Below are 22,075 nucleotides of genomic sequence, written 5' to 3'. Positions count from 1 at the left end.
TTTATATATAATATAAATATATATTTCCGTATATTATATAACTCCTATAATATGTAATAAAAACTATATGTACAAAAAACATTAGTGAACCACGGAACAACTTTATGCATCCTTGTAACTGAAGTCTCCAAACTGGGGTGAAAGAGTAGGGAGAAATACTTAAAGAAATGACAACTGAATTTTTCTGGATCCAAGAAACTCAAAGAATCCAAAGCACAAAAGTCATGAAGAAACTGCACGAAGAAATACTGCAATCTAATCATCCCATTGAGTATAGCTGACTTTAGAGACTCACTTCTAACAGACAATGAAAATAGAAACAAATAGTAAGTTTACAGTAGAGAAACCTAACAGATATTACCTTACTCAATGATTAAGGTAAACATTATTATTGATGAATCATTTTCCCAGTACTCTCTGATATTATATGATAAGAAAAGCACATAATCTCTGCAGTATACCTCCCTAAAATTCATAACCTTACTCTATTCATAAAAAAAACAGACACACTCATATTCAGCAAAGGAACTTAGCAGTATTCTTCAAAATGTCAGTCATGAAAGAGAAAGAAAGACTTTGAAACTGTGAGAGGTTGAGGAGACAGGTGATAAGACCACTACAGGAAAGTGATGTCCTACATTGTATCTTGGGAGGAAAAAAGGACATTAGTGGAAACACTAGGGAAGTATGAATAAAGTCTGTGGTTTAGCTAATAGTATTGCACCAATGTCAATATCTTAGGTTTGATAAATATACCATGATTATGTAACTGTTAAAATTAGGAGAAACTGGGTGAAGGGTATATGAATAGCCCCTGTACTATCTTTGCAACTCTTCTTTAAAGAAATTCAAATTCATTTCAAAATAGATAAATAGGCACTATTTGCAAAGAAATCATTCAAGTATATTTAAAACCAGAATAACTATGACTTCAGAATGCTCTGTGACCCAAAAGATATCACCGATAATGTTTGCTTGAAAAAACAATCTTAAATTATGATTTGAAAATATTTCAGTTTGTGGTTGCTTATATTCATTCTAAAAGTAAAATAGCAGTTCAAATAGATTATCTTGATATTTTCAAGTTAGAAATATGTCTTCAAACAATATGGCACCATTACCCCATATATTGCAAAAGTGTACACCTTGTGTGCAAGGCTGGCAGATGTACCTGTTATTTAAAACATTCCACATAGAACTTTTCAGATTCTGACATTTTAAAAGGGATTATTCAATATTGTCTTTTGTACAAATATGAATATAAACATAAATAATCCCATGTCTTTACTATTCCTGGTCCTACTTTGATGCAGCAGAGAAGAGAAATGGGTCATAGTTTTGAAAAAAGAAAAGAAAAGAAAAATGCCAGTAGTGGGAATGAGGAATTACCATTTTCCTGTTACTTTTAAAACTGTTTATAGCATAGAAGTCACAGCAATAAGGTCATAATCTACCAAGACAGCTTCTCACTCAGCAAATACAATGAGAACATCCTTAATCTCAAGGCACCACATTAAATTGCTCTGTGGGAGACAGATGAATTTTCTAATAACCAATTTTGCATTCTTAGGAGGCTTTCTCACCATTTACCATTGCCAGGTTTTCTGCTGTTTTGTAGTTTACCATTCTGTTGTATTTCCAGAAGGATTGCCTAGGGCAATTAGCAGTCAAGTGAAGAGAGAGATGATATGCACCTCATCTCAAGTTGCAGTTGACACTGAATAAATATTTCTGGTACTGTGTAATAATCATATTGCTGTGTTTAAAAAAATCTGTAACAAAATCTTCACAATCGTTCAGTGGGCCCTGTTTCAAATACTGCTGCACTTCTGAGGCTCATTCTCAAAAATGGAGGAGAAATTTAACTATATTTATACCTAAAATATAATCCTTACAGACAAGAAGGAATTGGAATAGCCCTTCAATACCTGTGGTTCAGATGAACTTAACTCTGCCTTTTGCCCTTACCAGAAAGGCACAGTGTCATATTTTGGCCACCACACAATTTCGGAAACTAGGAATCATCCGCAAGAAGAAACTATTTTGTTGCCTTTTTTTTTTCCTCCAAAATAATTCTGTGTTGATAGTTTGAGAAAATAATATAAATCAAAAGCCATAAGGCAATTAAAGACATTATAGTGATTTTTGCCTAGTGAAATTATCAGTTAGTGCACACTGCATACACTTCAGTCTTGAAAGATTGGCAGCTCCCTCTACTGTTTCTCTGGGTGAGGTGCGAGAAATCAAGTCTCACCCCTTTGTGTAATTTCCTTTCCTGTGATGCTGGACTTTCACAGCTTGTCAATTAATGGCCTTCAAACTGGCAAGCTTTCAAACACTGGCTGACTTTCAGTAGTCTGATGGCACCTTTAGGACACCTGCTTCGAAGACCGATCTACTTCAAAAGAAATCTTGATACTTCTATTAAAGCAAGACATGTGAATCACACTCTTTCTTTGAAGCTTTCTATTTCTGGGTATATCCGTCTGGTCTGTTTATAACAGATGCAGGCTTCTTCTGAAAAGCAGTCCTCCTGGCAATAAAAATTTGTGGCTTCAGAATCTGATTTCTTTTGCATTTTTTGCGGAAACATTCAATATTTTTTTATAAAGCTCAGATTGGTTTGCATCTATTCTTCTAGACCTCATTCATATCACATGTAAAACCAACTTTTTCATGTTTTGTCCTGCTAGATACATTTCTCATAATGCAGTCTTCATTTCTTTTAACCATGCTTTTGTTATTGTGACTACACAGAAAAGGGGAAAGAAACAGGTGCTATCGTCTCTCTAAATAGAATATTCCAGGAACTTGTCTGCATTTGTAATTCCTTTTCCATATACTGAGAAGATCTTTTAAATAGCCTGGAAGAAAAGTATTCATTATACTATAGTGGCTCAACTATTGCAGCTTAAGACACAGGATAAAATAACCTGCTTCATTTGTTAAAACATGTAGAAGCATAATTACTTTCTTTTCTCCTTAAAATAAAATTTAGCACAACAGTACAGATTCTCTATTAGATGTTCATTTAAAACATATAAGAAAATGAATAAAAGAACTAAACTTCACTTCATCCCAGTATCTGTTCTTAGAAATAATACCATTTATTTAAAAGAAAATACACACATTTTTGATAGAGTTTTCTATACTAAACTAACCATGGTTACTATTACTTTTCAAATGAATTGACATTATTTTTTCCAAAAAATATCTTTTAAAGATAACAAGGGTAGGCCAAATATAAAGGACAAAGTAAAATATACTTTTATTAGAAAATAATGACTCTGTTATTTGTGTAACTATGAATTACTCTGTGTATAATGGCAATAGTATTGTGTTTCTCTTGATGTCAGGTAGTTGTTCCTTATTACAATAAGACTAAATGTAGAGACAATTTCATGGACTGACAAATGTATAAGAAAATATTTCTCCCTCTTCTCTTTCCTTCTTCAAGGTGCTGTAAGGCAGTGTTGAGTTTAAAATAATAAAACAGATATAGATGCTATATGTGAAATGCTTTCAATTTTGAAAGGAAGATGTTATATACATAAATAAACATGAGTTAAAATGCTAAGAGCCTTACAAAAGTAGAGAGTTAGTCTTTAAGGAATTTGAAGCAAATATTATTTAAGTACATAGGGAAAAATCAAATTCCTGAACAGTATACCTTGAGAAAATACGTCTGTTTCTACATAGCAATGAAGCAATCATGTCAATTAAGATAAAAAATGTCAATTTTAACACATAACCAGATTGCAGAATATCTCACAGTGATGTTCCTTAACAGCTAGATGTTTCACTATTTATGGCAAATTCTTCATGGACTTTACAGCCTAGAGCCTTGAAGATGTAATGAATAATGATACTCACACTCCTATCATTTGATCATTCAACTTTTTTTTACTCATTCAACAAAATTATGAATACAAAATATGTCTTGGCACATGAAAAGAAAACATTGAAATGCATAAAACTAAATGAATTGAAATGGAAATAAAAGAATCATAATTTAAATTTTAGTAGAAATTTAAATTAGTCCTTAGTCAAAGAGCATGAAAAACATCAAGTTGGTATGAACTAATTTTGTTATGAGTTTACCTGGATAACCAATAAGAACCAGTTATAGGGTTCTATATGAAAACTATCTCCAGTGCCTGTAATATCCTCTGTCTCATTCTCTAAAATTTTATTGGAATAACTTAGCCTCGCTGTAATATGCTGCAGCATTACATCTAACATCTCATGTTATTACAGCATTCACTGGTGCATTGTCCAAAGCCACTTAGGACAGCAGCTGAACTGCAATGGAACATTTAAATATTTTCTTGTCAGATATCTAGCTGCTAGCTTGCTATGTTGAGATCTAATAACTCCACATTTTCATTTCCTTTTTTATTATTGTACTTTAAGTTCTGGGTTACATGTGCAGAATGTGCAGTTTTGTTACATAGATATACACGTGCCATGGTGGTTTGCTGCACGCATCAACCCGTCACCTACATTAGATATTTCTCCTAATGTTATCCCTCCCCTAGCTCCCCACCTCCTGACAGGCCCCAGTGTGTGATATTCCCCTCCCTGTGTCCATGTGTTCTCATTGTCAATTTCAACCACAAACATATGCCATGGAAAAACATGGCATACCTGTAGCTCCTGAGTCTGTGTATACAAAAAATTCTGACTCTAATTATGATCAGATAGCTAACTACGCTCCACTGAAATAGTTTAGTTGTATAAGCAAACGCAAAGTATGGTTTAAATACCATTCTTAAGCCTGGATATTTCTGATTCAGGTAATAAGTTAGAAGTGTCTGACATCTGTTGTTTGTAGACAAATAGTTGCTTTCATATATTTTTTCTTGCCTATCTCTCTGCAAAATATCTTTACAATAATAAAGTTATCTCTTTTCTGAAGTATAATATCTACTAAGTCACTGAAAGATTAGACATTTGGCTTTGTCAAATGTGAAAGAAAAATTACACATTTATCACTCAATATTATAAAGGATTTCTGATAGAAATACATTGTTTTTTAGAAGTTCAGATGTTGTTTCTAACATAGGAATGCTAGGTGCATTATTATCAACAGTGTAAATTAAGACTTTCTTTCTTCATTTTACAAATGTTAAAAGAACACATTCTTTTTAACCTGTATTTCCCAAAGATCAATAAACAGCCTTGCTATTATTCAGGCATTGTTGGTTTCATAAAACACACTTCTTTGTAGAAAGCTTTGCCAAGAAATCTCATACACTCATGTGCTTGGACACAGTCACTTCTATGTTCCTATTCCACTAGAATTTCATAAATTGTCTTTCATGTTTCCATATTTTGCAGATGTTACAATGTAGAGAAATATGAGGATGATACCAATCTGTGTGTTGGTTCATCATAGAACAAACTGGTGATCTAATTAAAATAACATGTTACATTTCTAAAGAAACTGATCATAAATATTGTCAGAACTGTCTAGTACATCTACTACTCTAAGGATATCTGTCTTCCAATTGCAAATTATAATGCAATAAATTTTTACTACACATCAACATATCCTGAGTTGATTTTTCATGTTTCATCTTGGTGTCAAGATTTTGAACTGCCTTTCTTTTCCATGTGAAAGTGTGATCACATGAATTTCGTACTATTTGACTCAAATGTTGGCAAAGCTTTTGTATCACATTTCCCAGGATCAAAATGACACCTTTATATTATACTAAAAAAACAGATTTGCTATGAGCAACTCTTAGATATACTTAGCAAGAATACAATAATAATAATGATCATGGAATAACATGAAACAGACATGCCTGCCACTGTATTTGTATTCACAAATTTAAAATCTTTTACAGAAATGTTGAGGGTAATTTTAAGAGTTTTTTCCTTCACTATAGTTTAGCTGCATTTAAACTTCTTTCTTAAAGAGTTTATTTCTACTTAATGTGTTTTATTAGTGACATGTTCTATAGCTTAGCTTTGCTCAAACAGCAAAGAACATTGTAAATGCCTTGAACAAACTCCACCAGTTAAAGCTTTAAAATGGATAGAATCGACTTCTTGCTTCATTAACATGGTCATTCACATAATGTAATTCTAAAACCACATGGGTGAGTCTTATGTCTAGATAAGGTAAAGACAACTAAAAACTGGTATGGCTCATGGACATTTTTCGTGTTGAATTGAAGATGTAGCTCTTAATAATTGGTGTGAAAATTGGGCATGCTAAGATAAACTATAATATGACTATGGTACCTTTGGGGCTTTAAATATGATTAAATTGAGGTTTTGCTTTTTGAAGTGATTGTACCAGCAAGAAAAATTGATGATAAATCAGTAAATGACAAATAACCCTGGATGCTAGAACTGTCAACTCATAGTTAATTATCCAATGGAGAGTAATTTTTCAAGAAGATAGTGTTTGATTCCTTTTATTAAGCATATTTTTGAAGGGGTGAAACCAAATTTGTGTGATTCATCACCTTCCCAGATTATCATTGTTTAAGTCCTTTTTGGAAAACAGTCCTTGTTTCTAGTCTACATTAAATCACTGTTAAGGCTTGGGGTCAGGAGAGCAAACATACAGTAACCATATACTTAAGAGACTCAAATAGTCTGAATTATACTTATATAATACAAATATATTTATAGTTATATACAATATATAACATGTAATATGAATATAATTATATTGAAGATAAAATAATTATTTTTAAATATAATTATATTTTATAAACATTAAGGAGTGTGTTGTACATATGAGTATGATTATTTCATGCTTTCTGGACTGTTTCTTAAGTAGCATTATGTTTTAACTTTCTCCAGACAGTGTAATGTGGTGGTAGCTCTTTTTACCAAACAACTGCATAATGTTCTTTTTCCCCCCGCTGAAAAAAAAATGTACTGTAGTAAGCCTTCAGACAGATACACTCCCTTTACCTCCTAACTCCGTGATAAGCGCTTTAACTCCAGCCCAATGGCTCTGGCTATGTATTTGCCAATAGCAATGTGCTTCTGCTGTGAGAAATCAGTGTGTAACATTGATAGTATTGGCGGTTATGGTCCCAGAACTGATGAATCCCTGAATTGTACACAAGAATCATGTTTGCCACTTATTTTTAGGAGGAGATTAAATATGTATAGGGACAAATGCAAAACAAATGCAAAAGGGAACAAGATATACCATTTTGATTTAGTTACTAAAAAAAAAAAAAAAAAGAATGGTGAAGGCCATGGACACTGGTAGATTGCATGGAACCTAAGACCAAAAGGGTTGAGACTTAAAGGACTTCTGCCTACCGTGTTTGACCAAGAAAGAAGGAACCTGTGTGGAAAAAAAATAAGAATTTGTGAGTGCAAATGTCCAGGCCTACTCCCATGTGGCAAAAAGCAATAGTGATTGATTTTGTTAAAGCACATACTTTGTGCCAATAGTATAATAAGAGTTTTTATGAATTATCTTCTTTCATCTTCATGTTATCATATAAATTTTTATCTGCATTGTCCTCAATTGCATATGAGGACATTGATTTTTTTTTAGTGTTTTTTTACTTATTCATATTTCCTATATCCTCTTGAATACATTTTTAATTTTGTCTACAAAAATGTTTTGCTTTGTTTTTGAAATTTATTAAAATAATGTAATTTATTTTAATCTTATAAAACCAGAGACCTTTGTTCACATGTTTATCTGCTGACCTTCTCTCCACTATTATCCTATGACGCTGCCACATCCCCCTCTCCGAGAAACACCCAAGAATGATCAATAAATACTAAAAAGAAAGAAAGAAACAAAGAAAGAAAGAAACACTGTCAGTTAAATTCTGACATGCTACCTGTTGTGGGATGCAACTCGATTTCAGAGATATTAAAATTTGGGGGAAAGGTGTATCTTAAAATCACTGAAATGCATTTTGTATCTCATTGCTTTCTATATAACCATTATAACATGATTAGATTGTTGTAATTAGGAAAAAATGAATCTCCTTATAATTAAAAAAAGATAAAATATCAATATTCTCTAAAACTATTGCTTTTTCTCCTTAATATTTTTGTACTTTTCTCTTTTTACATTACATGTTTTGCTAGTGACTTAACACTTTCTGAAAATCCGCTTTTAGTTTATTGAAGCTGTTTTCTTGGGGGTTTCAAATTTTCTGTTTATTGTTGTATAGTTTAACTGCTTTGTAAAAATAGCCTGTGAACTCTGATTATTTAACACTTGCTGATTTCTATATGTCTCCATAAATGGCCGAGTTATAAAAATACCGCCTCAAAGTTCAAAATTTGTCTGATGTTATGTTTTATAGGTTCCATTAAGTCCAGTTTGATAACTGCAGTATTCAAAACTTCTTTGTCTTTGCTATGTTTTCATCAGAGAGAGGTAAGTTAATCTATTACTATGCATTTCAGAGAGAGGTAAGCTCATCTATGGCTATATTGGAAGTTATGGAAAATTGAAGGATTGCCTAACCATTATTTGCCCTTTTCATTTCCATGAGTTTGTAACTTTGTAGGTCTTCCTGTAGAGGGAAAGTAAAATTTTTTTGTGACACTTTACCTACTTAACTTGCTTTAAACCATGTGATGTTAGCAGACATTGTATAAGTAGGAGCTTGTAATAGGTTTGTACAATGAGGCTTGCCCCTTAATTATTCTTCTTTTGAAGAACAGTGCTTCTCCCAGGTAGCTGCTGTTACTAGAATGATCACTTGTGGAGAACACTACTAGACTTGATTATCTGCATAATGCAAGCTCAGCTGTAACTGCAGCTTCAAACAGAGCTGCCAAACTGAATCTGTAATGGGTTACCACAGTTTTTAAAAATACACTTTAATCATCCACTTGCTTTTTCTTCCTTCCACTTTCACCTCTTCATTCCTTCCTTTAGACACTTCTTTATGGCAGTGCATGCTTATCTAATTATGATCTTGCTTAAGAAATCCAAGAGGATAATCACGAAACAAACCAGAATCCTCCTGCTTAGGGGCTGCTGTAAACAATTAGTTCACCATCATAGATAACATCAACCAGATCTCTGGATGTGGGATTACCCAAGAGAGCCATAGGAACAAGACACATAACCCCTGTACTCCGCACATCTCCGGCATGTCTCCCATACCAAGTTTCTCTTTATAAACACTATGATAAATTTCAGAATTTAAAATGGCACTTTAGAACACTAGTTGGCCATCTTCTCAGTTTGCTGGCTCTCGGATTAAAACTGCTTTTCCTCTCAACAAACCTCATCTCTTATGTTTGGCTTCTGCAACCAAACCTTGGTCTGGTTACAGATTCACCCTGAATTAGCTGATCTCCAGCCAACCCACACCTGTGAGAGGAACAGATTCTTGTTATATGCCACTGTAGTTCCATTGTTGGATTTTATGAAGTATTACTACGGAAGTATCTAACTGATTTAGAGGTTCTGTTATTTTCTCATTTTAATTTGTCAGCATTATACTCATTTTTATAGTTCATGCTGCCTACAATTATATAAACATTTAGGTGATTGTGTGTGTGTGTGTGTGTGTGTGTGTGTGTATGCTACTCTATTTCATACCTATTAATTACTTACCTTTATATTTTCCAAATCTGACATAATTATTTTTACATTAATGGCATTTAGCTAGTTTTTGTATGACACATGACTGACAAAATTTCTTCCTTGTTTTATTTTGGGTATTTACCTCATATGCCATGTATGTATATAAACATTTTATTTTGAAATAGTTTAGATTTTTATGAAAGTTGCAGAGATAATACGACACAGAGTTCATATACACCCAAGTTTTCACTATAGTTATTATCTAACATTAATATGACATATTTGTCACAACTAATGAACCAATACTGATACATTATTAAGTAAAGCCCATACTTTATGAGGATTTTTTCTAAGTTTTTATCTAATGTTATTTTCCTGTTACAGGATCAAATTTAGGATACCACACCATATTGTTTTGTCAATTATCTTTAGTCTCCTCTTTGCTGGGACAGTTTCTCTGACTTTTCTGGCTGTTGATGACCTTAAGATTTTTGAGGGACACTGGTTAATACTTTGTATAATTTCCTAAAATTTGGGCTTGTCTCATAATCGTTTTCATAATTAGATTGGAAATACAGGCTCTGGAGAAGAAACCAGAGAGGCTACATGCTGTTATTATTATATCATACTAAGGGTACATGCTATCAACATGACTTATTGTTATTGATCTTGTTAAGCTTGGTCACAAGCAGAGGGAATGTTTGTCTGATTTCTTCAATGCGAAGTTATTCCCACGCCCTCCACCCCCACCCCCATAATTCCTTACTGTACTCTTTGGAAGTAAATCACAATGCCTAGCCCATATTTAATGGATGGGGAGTTAAAATGCCTCAGTTTCTTATTGCTGCTATAACAAATTACCATAAACTTTAGTGGTCTAAAACAACATAAATTTATTATCTTATAGGTCTGAAGGTCAGAAGTCTGAATAGGTCTAAGGTTTTCATGGAGTTGAATTTCTTCTGGAGGCTATAGGCAAGAATCTCTATTCAAATCCTTCTTCCATCTTCAAAGCCATAGCATAGTATCATTACATCTCTGTCTTTCTCTCTGACCCCCGGTTTCCAGTGTCACATCTCCTTCTCTTACCTTTCTGATTCCTTCTTTCTTATAAAGACCCTTGGAATTTCATTAGGTCAACCAGATAATTCAGAAATATCTCTCACTTTAAGACCCTTAATTTAATTACATCTGCAAAGTCCCTTTTGCCTTAATTGCAGGAACATATTCAAAGGTTCCTGCAAAGTTAGGGGAGGAAAGGGAGGCATTACCTACTTACCACACATACTGGGTACCACACATACATTCATATATTTGCATAGATTTAATTTTTTGTTCAAAAATGTTTCATCTTTCAACATTTATTTTTTAAATGAATTTTACTATGTATACTTAGGGTATACACTATGATGTTATGGCAGGAGTCCAAAACCTGGACCAGTATCAATCTAAGGCCTGTTATGAACTAGGCTGCACAGCAGGAGGTGAGCGGTGAGTAAGCCAGGAAGTTTCATCTGTATTTACAGCTGCTCCCTATCACTCAAATTACTGCCTGAGCTCCGCCTCCTGTCAGATCAGTGAAGGCATTAGACTCTCATAGGAGCATGAAACCTATTGTGAACTATGCATGTGAGGGATCTAGGTTGCACACTCCTCATGAGAATCTAATCTAATAAGGAAACTAATCTAATAACCATTGTTTTATTCTCTATCTCTGCATATCGTACTTTTTTAAAAAACTGAGATTATGCAATATTTTTCTTTTCATGTCTGGCTAATTTCATTTAGCATCATGTCCTCCAGGTTTATACATATTGTGGCAAACAGCAGGATCTTCTTTTTTAACGCTGGATAATATATCATTATATATATGTGTAAATATATATTCCACAGTCTCTTTATTTCTTCATTCATTTTTCTATGAATTGACACTAAGGTTGTTTTCATGTCACATCTTCCAAACATAGCTTGCTTTAATTACTCAGTAAATATCTCCCAATTTCTCATATTATTGTTAGAGTTTTAATTATGCTATCTTCCTGAAGACAAAACAAATTAGTTATTATTTTTACATTCAATAGGTGACAATTTTTTGAAATAACATGTCAACTTCTGAAGCTTTGATTCTATTTTATTTCTTCTGTTTTGTGGTTCATTTTCATACCTGCAAAAAATATTTTTAATAGCCTATTGTGTCAGAGTCTATGGCTAAAGAACTCTTGTCTCTTACTATTATAGATGTTATTATTTTGTATTCATTTTCTCATGAATAAAAATAAAAATTTACACTTTATATAAAGTATAAAATTTGAAGGTTACTATTTTTCCAATACTATTTTGAAAATATTTTAAAATTCTTGTCTTGTTATTCATAAGTTACATGTTATCAACTAAATTACCTTTAATTTATAAGCAATTTGCTTTTCTCTGATAGCTATAATAATTGTCTCTGGTTTTCCTGCTTTTTTGTATCTTCAGTATAAAATTTCTTGGGGTGGGTTTATAAGTTTATTCTTCTAAGTTATTGGTATAAACTTTTGATTGGAGAACACAAAGATCTTAAATAGTAGAGATGTTTTGCCAATTACCTTTTTATATATTGCCTTTAGTTTATTCTTTCTGATATTTTATTCCCTGTAAAACGTACTGTAGTCTGTCAGTTTCTCCTTCTTGCCAGATGTTTTCATATTTTATCTAAACTTTTCTATTGAATTTTAAAGGAATTTCTCAAAATTATCTTCTAATTCATAAATTATCTCTTTCCCCGTGCTTAAACTAGAGTTCATCCCCTCTATTAAATTTTTACTATTTATCACATTTTAGACTTTTAGACAAATCTCTAAGTTCTTATTTAGTTTTACCTGTTTTTATTGTACAAGTCCTTTAATTTATAAGGGAGTTGTGTGATCACTAATTTCAAAAATATGGATTATACTTATTTCACATTGTTTGATACATTTTTAATAAAACCATTCCACTGAATAATCTTGGCTTTATGTCTTTTTTTTTCATTCGTTTTGAAATTTTGCATTTGTTTCATCATTTAGGGCATAGAGTTTCTATGTTTTTTTGTTTTTTTGTTTTTTTTAAGAGGGAGTTTCGCTCTTGTTGCCCAGGCTGGAGTGCAACACTGCCATCTCGGCTCACTGCAACCTCCGCCTCCCAGGTTCAAGCGATTCTCCTGCCTCAGCCTCCCAAGTACCTGCGATTACAGGCATGTACCACCACACCCAGCTAATCTTGTATTTTTAGTAGAGACAGGGTTTCTCCATGTTGATCAGGCTGGTCTCGAACTCCTGACCTCAGGTAATCCACTTTTCATTTTTCATTATATTTGACCTGAAATTAACTCTCATTAATGAGATATTTTTTCCTTTTAATTTTATGGACACATAATAGTTTTATAAATATGAGGTACATGTGATGTTTTGATACAATCAAACAAGGTGTAATGATCGAATCAAAGTAATTGGGATATCCATCATCTCAAAAATTTATTATTTATTTGTGTTGGGAAAATTACAGATCTACTCTTTTATTTAGAAATATAAAAAATCGTCAACCAAGTTATCTTCTCGTAGCCTCTAAGACCGTTTTAAGAACTAGAAGTCATAGTGACAAATTGGATTTTATGAGATAGCTAGATTCATTAGGAAGCAGTATCTTAGGTCTTCTTAGCCCTCTAAAGTTGCTATAAGCCACATGCCAGACAGCAATCTTAGTATAATTTTATCAGCAGTGTTTCAAAAAGGAAACATGAACACAGTCATTTGCTATAGTAAAGTGAACTTGACTACAGTTCCCCTCTCAAGGGAAGCAGGTTTATATCCCCTTTACTCTATGACAGCTGAATGCCTGAATGACGGCTGCTTCATAATAGGGCAGAACTGTAGCCCAGAATGCTTTATGCTTTCAGACGCGCTCATTGATTTGCATGTATTTTCAATTTCTCATCCATGGAGAAATCACATCATGCTTTCTGAGCTAGCTAAGGGATGCTTTTTTTTTCTCTTTATAATTTATTTAGTTTTGCCTGGTTTTCAGAGCAGAGAGGACGAAAATAAATATTGTCTTGTCCAATGTGGTAGGCAGAATTTTGGCCCCAGACCTCTGCCATCTCTCATACCTAGTATCACACTCATGAATATGTTCAATTACGTGGCAAAAGGGATTTTTATGATGGAATTAAGGTTGCTTGTCAGTTTATATCAAAATTAGACAATTACCCGAAATGATCTGTATGAAACCAATGTAATCAGATGAGCACTTAAAATAAAAGTTATCTCCCAGATGAGGACCGAATGGAAAGTCAAAGAGACGTGATAGAAGGGGAAGTCAGAGACATCTGAAGTACAAGAAGAATTTGATGTATTATAGCTGGTTTTCAAAATGGGGAGTGCCACAAGCCAAGGATGCAATGCAGTCAGCATTTAGAAAATGAGAAGGAAGCCCAGCTGACAGCAAGTCCTACAATCTTGTGGGACTGAATTCAGCCAACAAATGTAAAGAGCATGGAAGCAGATTCTTTCTCAAATACTCGAGATAAAAGCCCACGCCAGCTGACACTTTGATTTAGGCCTTGTAAACCTAGCTAAGCCGATCTATGCTTCTCATCTGCAGACTCCTAAGATGATAAATGTCTATTATTTTAACCACTAACTTTATGGTAATCTGTTACAGAAGCAATACAAAACGAAAACACCCAGATATGTATTTGCCCTTGTGTCAGTAACATCATCATTTCATATTACATATTTACTAATTAAATAGTAATGAAGTATGTTAAGGTGTTGCTTTCCCTCTTAGGTTGATATACCTCTACTATATGCATTTTGGAAGCTAAATTAGAAAGTCCAATTTTAAATCAAAAGTGTTTTAATAAAGCCTTTACAAATATTTTGATACTTTTGGGTTTATTTCCTTTTTTCCTATTAGCTATAGTTTTACATTAAGCGTTTGTTCAGAATATTTTACTTTAAACTATAAATTTAACTATTCCAGTTTTTTTCTGGTTTGGTAAACGTATGCCTTGTTATTTATAAGAGTTGGGGACTTGAAAGTAGATATATTTATTATTTCAGAATGTGAGCTACATCAGTTTCATTAAGTTCAGTAATTTAGTTTACTCTTTCTTACATGATATTCCATAGATGGAGGCGATTTTAACTTTCATATTACAATTAAGTTCACACTGTTTTTCCCTTAGACTTCTTTTGCTATGCTTAGTGAATTTTTGAGGCTATCTAAATGACTCATGGTATTTAGATCTTTGCTATGGATTATATTTTTGTCACTATTATGTGTCTCTTTGTATTATTTCACTTTTAATTCAATTTTGTCAGATATTAATTTCTTAATCACTGCTTTCTCATTTTGCATTTGCCTTTCTCTCTTCTCCACTTTCTTGTTAGAGTAAATTCCTCATGAAGACATAAATGTAGCTTGAAAGAAAGGGAGTGAAGTAGGAGAAATGACTAGGAAGCTTCAGCCAACTGCTTATGAGCTTCGCTTCACCTTCTGGACCTTATTAGGCCCGGTCTCACCTATTCCATTCTGTTACATGAAAAAAAAAATCTGCTATCAATGTCTAATTTTGTGATTTATTTGATCAGATAACATATAGCTCCTGATAGGTACCGTGATGTCCTGTGATTGTATATTTAGTGTCTGCTAGTGCCCAGTATTGGGCAGAAACTACTTTTTTAAAAAAACTACTTTTATTTTAGATACAGGGGTATATGTGTAGATTTGCTACATAGGAATATTGTGTGATACTGAGGTCTGGAATGTGAATCTTGTCACCCTGATACTGAGTATAGTACCCAATAGGTAAATTTTCTAGATTAGAAAGTCATAATAAATTAGCATGATCTTTCTCAAAAAATTACAGTTGCAAAATTTTGGACTTCTCTATTGGAGTGTGGCAAAGGCTTTCTCTGGCATTTATGTTTGACAACAATGCTACCGAGATCACTGGGTGTGCTTTGCCACGTTGCCCAAATGGGAAAAGAACAACTGCTTTGCCATGTTGCCCAAATGGGAAAAGAGCTATTCTACCTACTATAGAGCCTTTTGTTTGCTTTTGTTTTGCCTCAGATATTATTGAAAATAGACAGACTTCTAGGATACATAATAAGTGAATCTGAACAATATGCCTGCATATGGTACATATTGCCTTCAAATATCAGAGGCATAACCACAAACATTTGGCCTTTTTGCATCAGGTAGTAAAGCTCAGAACATTCTGTTTAGAAAAATACTCCAATATGCCCCAAACCACTGGATTCCTAGAACTTCTGCTAACATGGGAAGCCAGGAACTTTTCAGGATATATCTTCCTCTCTGTGACATGCAATCATTTACCAAGGTATATCTACATTTTTACCAAGGTATCTAGATTGCTTACTACTTTCAGTTCACCAGGAAAATTAGTGAAATATGATTACTGTAATATTCAACTTTGTACTTTTTGAGATATTAAGATGATCAAAGATACCCCACATAACATTATAACAAAGAGAAGAGTTACCTTAACCCTTAATTAAGACAATGGAAGTATTGTGCTGCTCTTGCCATGTAGAAATGAAATGGGATTTTTCTTGGCCCTGCTTTTGCTAACCAGAATTCTACTTCTGTGGCTGGCCAGGCCTCTGCTTATTTGTTCCTATCACACTGCTCTGACCCATGGCTCCAGGGCTAGCCCAGCTCCACCCCTGCCTGGTGCCAGCAAAGGATGAGAGGGTTACAGCTTACAGCTCCTTTCACCCCAGCTCTTTGGCAGGTCCCAGGTTCTTGTCCTGTGTCCAAGAAGAATGAGACTACTCTAACAACTGAATGGTGAGGAGAGTGGAGAATAATTTTATTGAGCGGTGAAACAGCTCTCAGCAGAGAAGGGACATGAGGATGGTCCCCTCCATCCCCACCAGACACATTGGGTGATTTGTCTCCCAGTGTGGCTGGGTCTGGGCTTTTATGGGCTCAGAATGGGGGAGTGTGTGCTGATTGGTTTGTGAGTATGCAAAAAAGCTAAAACAAAGACACCACTCAAAGGTGGGCAGAACAGTAAAAAAAAAAAAAAAAAAAAACAATTAGGGAAGAGTAGGTACATGTAAAATAGGTGAAGTATGAGGGTCAATCACAGGAAAGTGTGCCAAACAGGAAGAGAGGTTCTCGGTCTGATCAGTGGATTTGACTTGTAGCTTGGCTTTCAGGCTTTAAATTGTCTTTGGCTTGAAGGTGGGGTTTCACTGGGGACTTGCCCCTATCTGCCTAGGCATTTGACTGCCTTCTGCCACTATTAAACCAAACTGCTTCTGATTATTATTCTGATATAAATAGGAATTAAAGCATAATTTAGGTCAATAACTGCATATATCTGTGTATTAAGTATCAGATATTGCATTAATTTGTTAGAATAAGAATACTTCATCTGGAACCACAGCTGAGATTGGCATATGAATGTGTCTACATTTCCAATAACTAATCATTATTATCCATGTGCTATTTGCACTGGGCAAAATATAATTCTCATAGGGATATGGTAAGAATCATCATCTCCTGTATCCCTCTTTAATCTCTGCAATTATCCTAGAGATGTGATATTGCTCTTGTCTTACTTTCCTGGCAAAAGTCAGTAGTTTGAAGGGTTTTCACTTGCCTTATGTTTTATAGTAGCCCTGATTCCATAGATCGAGAAACCAATTAGGAATCTTCTCATCTTCTAGATATAACTAACTATTCCCACAACATATTGAGAGGACCAGATAAGTAACCACAGGATGAGTCTATAATCACATTTGATTCATTGTGAGGCATACTGGTGTAAGGCTTCTGATATAGACTGAGATGTGTAAGCCTCATTATGACTAATAAAACACTGTGACATTTTGATTTCAAGGAATTAATGTCAAACCTAAGCCAATTTTTGCTATTGTGAATATGCTTCTAAGAATATCCATGTGCAAGTCCTTGTGTAAACATAGGTTTTCATTTCTCTCAAATAAATACCTAATAGTAGAATTGTTGCATTATACAGTAAAATTATGTTAAACATTTTAAGAAACTGCCAAATTGTTTACAAAGTGATACATTATTTTATATTCTCACCACAAACATTTCAAATATTCCAATTTATTTATATCCTTGCCATCATTTATGTTTCATTTTATTAAAAAAACAAAAGCCATCCTAGACAGTGTGAAGTAGTATCTCATTGTAATTTTGATTTACATTTCATTAATGGTTAATGATGTTGAATCATTAAATATGCTTATTGGTCATTAAATATGTTTATATCTTTTTTGAGAATATCTGTTCAACTTATTTGCCCATTTGTCAATTGAATTGTTTGTTTTTGAGTTGTTAGCACTCATCATAATATTTTCAATTTGCAGGAAAGCAATGGTAAGAAAAAATGAGGTATTTATAATAGAATATTTTATTACAACATAATTTTTATGAAACTTAAAATTAAAAGAGAAGCCATAATGAAAATAAGGTTTCAAGTGGCTCATTTGCTAGCCATACAATAAAAAGTATTTATTAATAGGAAGTTAGTGAACTACTGTGTGATTACAGCAGCCTAAGAAATATGTCCAAAGAAATAAATTTGTGTAAGAATATAAGACTCTTAGTAAGAATAGTTCTTTAAAGGGTTTAAAACATTTGGAGCAATGCCAATAGTCAATCAAAAAACAAAGCAATTGCTTTTCTAGTTGTTTGCATTGAGTTTTAAAGAATAGAAAGTGATACTGCCCATTTATTCAGACTCAATAAATGATTAAAAGATGAAGTGATTAAACAATTAGAGAGTCAGCCTCTGTTAATAGTGTATGTAGAACAATTACAGGGCAAAATGTTTTAGGAAAAGTTGAGAAAATACTAATTTAGTATAACCTGAAGAGGAATCTGCTAAGAAGTGTTAAAATTCATGATAGTAAAAATATATGTGGGGCAGAAGAAAGGCTTAACTGGACAAATTTACAAAGATTGTGAAATTTTAAGGTGTTTAAATCCTATGGTGTTCATTGTATTATGTATCAGCAGGTATTTGGAAGAGGAAAATATTTAACATAGCATATGTTGTTAAATTAGTAGAGTCAATGGACAATGTCATTAAGAATTGTGAACTCAACCATGATTAATTGTGTAAGTTTTTGTCATAATAGACTTAATGTACTGAGTAGCCCTACATCACAGCAGTTTCATGTCTTACCTTATAAACTTTTGTTTTAAGCTTTTGAACTTAAGGCTAAGATTGATATTCTTCTACCTATGGAGATTCATTCTCAACTACTATTATTGAACACTGAATATTTTTGGAAATTAGCTTTGCCACATGTTGATAACATTTCTTAGTGAATTTAATCTAAAATCACAAGGTAAAACAGTGTTCATGTATGAAACTTATATTGTGACAGTGTTATTTTGACAGGGATTACTGCTGTTTGAATTACAAATAATGTCTAAGTCCTTAATACACTTTTCATGCTGTCAAAGTTAAAACAAGATGCAAAATCTCCACTCTCACAAAAAATTCAGCAAATATATTTTCAAAGTTTAAATTACATTCCAGCAACATTTTTCAGACATCAATGCAAGTGCAAATACAATTTCCACATTTCTCAATCCACTTAACTGTGTAATTGAGGAGCTTCTACTAATATTCATTTGGAAGTGATTGATCTGCAATGTGATGGTATGCTAAATGACGTACATAACAATAGAAGAGTTTAATATGTCTGTAAATGTCCTCTAAATGGAAAATATTCTCAATTAAAACCATATGCTCATAGATTGATAGCAGAATTTATCTATGAGCAAAGGCATGTTCACAGATGACCTATGTAAAATGCGATTACAGATCAGAAGTAACACATGAAGTTTTGCAATTTATTTAATAGAAACGCTAACTTGGAAACTTAATTGAAAAACATCTGTCCAAACAATACCATTCTTCTACTTAGCAGACATGTATTGCAAAAAAATTGTATGCAAGTTTAATATATAATAAAATTATATATGTATTTATAATTTTATCAATTACAATTTTTGCATTTCTTTTTCTCTTGTTACATAAGCATCTGCATATCACTGATTTGCTTCTTAGCCTAATGAGCCTAAATTGCTTCTTATCTGGCTTTTTACAGAAAATGTTTGCTTACTCCTAATATATTGTTTCCTACTTTTTGTGTAAGAAAAAAGGAGAAATAAGAACATGCATATATATATCTGCAATTTTGAACCAAAGAAACTCCCACAATAGGTAACATAGAGATTAATGAAACTGGTTACCTTTAGGGTATAGGTAGAAGTGGGATGGAAAGGATCTGGGGAATCAGGGAAGATAATACTTCTTTGAATATATCTTTTTACACAGTCCTGCATTTTCAAACCATTTTAAGTTTTCATATTCTCACAAATAAATGAATACAGAGATATATAGATAAATAAATAAATACTATCAGCAAGGATGGAAAGAAAATCCCCCAAATTTAATACAGACTCAAACGAACAAACCTAGATATCAAATGAATAAAAAAACCACATTTTTATAGGATTAAAAACAATATTAACTCAAGTAACTTTTGAACACAGTATTAGAATTACACATCTTTATGAAAAAGACAACAAAGAACTCAAATAGATAAGAAGCTCTAATTAGTATATTTTTCTGAAAATACTTTTTGTACATTCACAATTTGAGCAAATAAGTAAATGTTTTTTGGATAATGGTTTCTGACTGTTAGAGTAGGGAAAGGACAAAGGATAGCAACACCTTTGGGGTTTTGCTAGATTGGGATTGGAGTTATCAGTATAACCTGATGATTTGTCTGTGTATTTTTAGATAGTATGATATAGAACCGAATATAGATTTATTTAGGTTAATATATGTTGCAAAGATTACACATATTGGATAGCTGAAAGGAATCACAAGACTTCACAGAGCATAAATATGCAGGACTTTCACAGAGGTAAAAGATATGGTACAGCAAGAAAAGAAAATCAATCACAGGCAAGCTTTGGGGTACATAGAGACTTCCACTTACAGCTACTGAGGATCCTTTATTAGTTTCATAAGACAAGCTTTATTTCCAGATTATGAACCACCAAGTATTGCATAATCGTTATTTTAGTAGAGCTCAGGTAGATAGCTTTAATATTTTTTTTAATGCTCCATTTGTTATTTAGTCAGAATAGGCTGTCTACAAGTTTGACTAGGTGTAAGCTGTCAATTTACAAATCCCTAAACAATGTAAACTTGTTGGCCCTGAGTGTTCCTATATGTCTGGGCATGCACACATCTATGGACATGTGAATGTGAGTATACATTTTACTTCCTAATTCTGTTCCTTGAGAGGGTCTGGATGCAATGAACCTCAGTAAGAGTGAGCCCAATTAGCACTCACATTTTACTTATTGAATACTGTTCTCCCTAGAGGAGCCAGGGTTCTTTAGATAAATGGCTTATTACCCACCTGAGGCAAAAAAAAAAAAAAAAAAAAAAAAAAAAAAAGCATAACATTAGCCTGGGGCATTTTCTTGTTCCAAAGAGGTGAGCTGCTGGAAGAATGGCAACGCATATCAAAAAGAAACAAGTTAGCTTGAAGATGTCAAGTCTGGGAAAATTTGACCTATTGGACAAATCTGGGAAAATCTGAGCAGGAAAAAACATGTAAAACTAAAAAAAAAATAAACAATTGAATAAAATAAGAATCAATAAATCCATAGTAATGCAAAAAAGTAAATGAATGAGTGAAACAAAGGAAGGAGGGGAAACTGATTTCTTCCAGTACATTGCCAACTAATCAAGGAGAAAAAATGATGGAAAGAGGAAAGCATAATTTGGCAACAATAATAATTGATTCAGTCAAGAATATTAATGAATACTAAAATTGGTGAGTAAATACTTGGAGAGTAACAAAATACTTACATATGTCTTAAAAGTGTCTGCCCACAAGATATTTACAAAGTGTGAAATAGTGATGTAAGCACAGTGAGGAAACCTGGCACTCATTACCTAGACCAAATGATTAAGGTTAAACATTGTCAATAATGGGAGTAATCAACAGAGTGTAGCTCCTGATGTGATACACTGAGGCAAACTCAGCATCCCTTCTTTGGTATTCCTGCCAAAAATGTACAACGGGTATTTACTCATGAGGAAATATTAGACAAACGAAACTGAAGGAAGTCTTATAAAATGTGTAGTTTGTCCTGTTCAAAAATGGCAAATTCATGAAATTTATAGGAAAAATTTAGGAACATTTCTGTACTAAATGTGTCTAAAGAGACATGCCAAAAAACTGAATGCAATTCATGATCAGATTTTCTATTACTATAAAAGAAATTATTTGACCAACTGGCAAAACCTGAGTACAGTTTACAAATTAGATAATGGTTTTGTTCAATGCTAATTTTCTAGTTTTGATAGATACCTTGTAAGGGAATCTCTTCAAGTGATTCTCAGAAGAAAATTATGAATTTTGATGGTTATAAGATGAAAACACAAAAATTAACACTTGTACTTGA

The 22,075-nt window shown here is 33.1% G+C and overlaps 1 long non-coding RNA gene across 1 annotated transcript in view; it reads left to right on the top strand.

The window, feature by feature from the left end:
• LOC117981633 (uncharacterized) overlaps window positions 1–22,075 on the top strand; it is a 49,336-nt gene that overhangs the window by 3,951 nt on the left and 23,310 nt on the right. Inside the window, exon 2 of the long non-coding RNA XR_004673209.2 lies at window positions 8,307–8,380. This is a non-coding gene — a long non-coding RNA (uncharacterized LOC117981633). The remainder of the gene's footprint in view (window positions 1–8,306; window positions 8,381–22,075) is intronic.

The sequence above is a fragment of the Pan paniscus genome, chromosome 11, assembly GCF_029289425.2.
Source record: "Pan paniscus chromosome 11, NHGRI_mPanPan1-v2.0_pri, whole genome shotgun sequence".
NCBI lineage: Eukaryota > Metazoa > Chordata > Mammalia > Primates > Hominidae > Pan > Pan paniscus.
The sequence above is the reverse complement of the archived record's forward strand: the minus strand, read 5'-3'. Positions and strand labels throughout refer to the sequence as shown.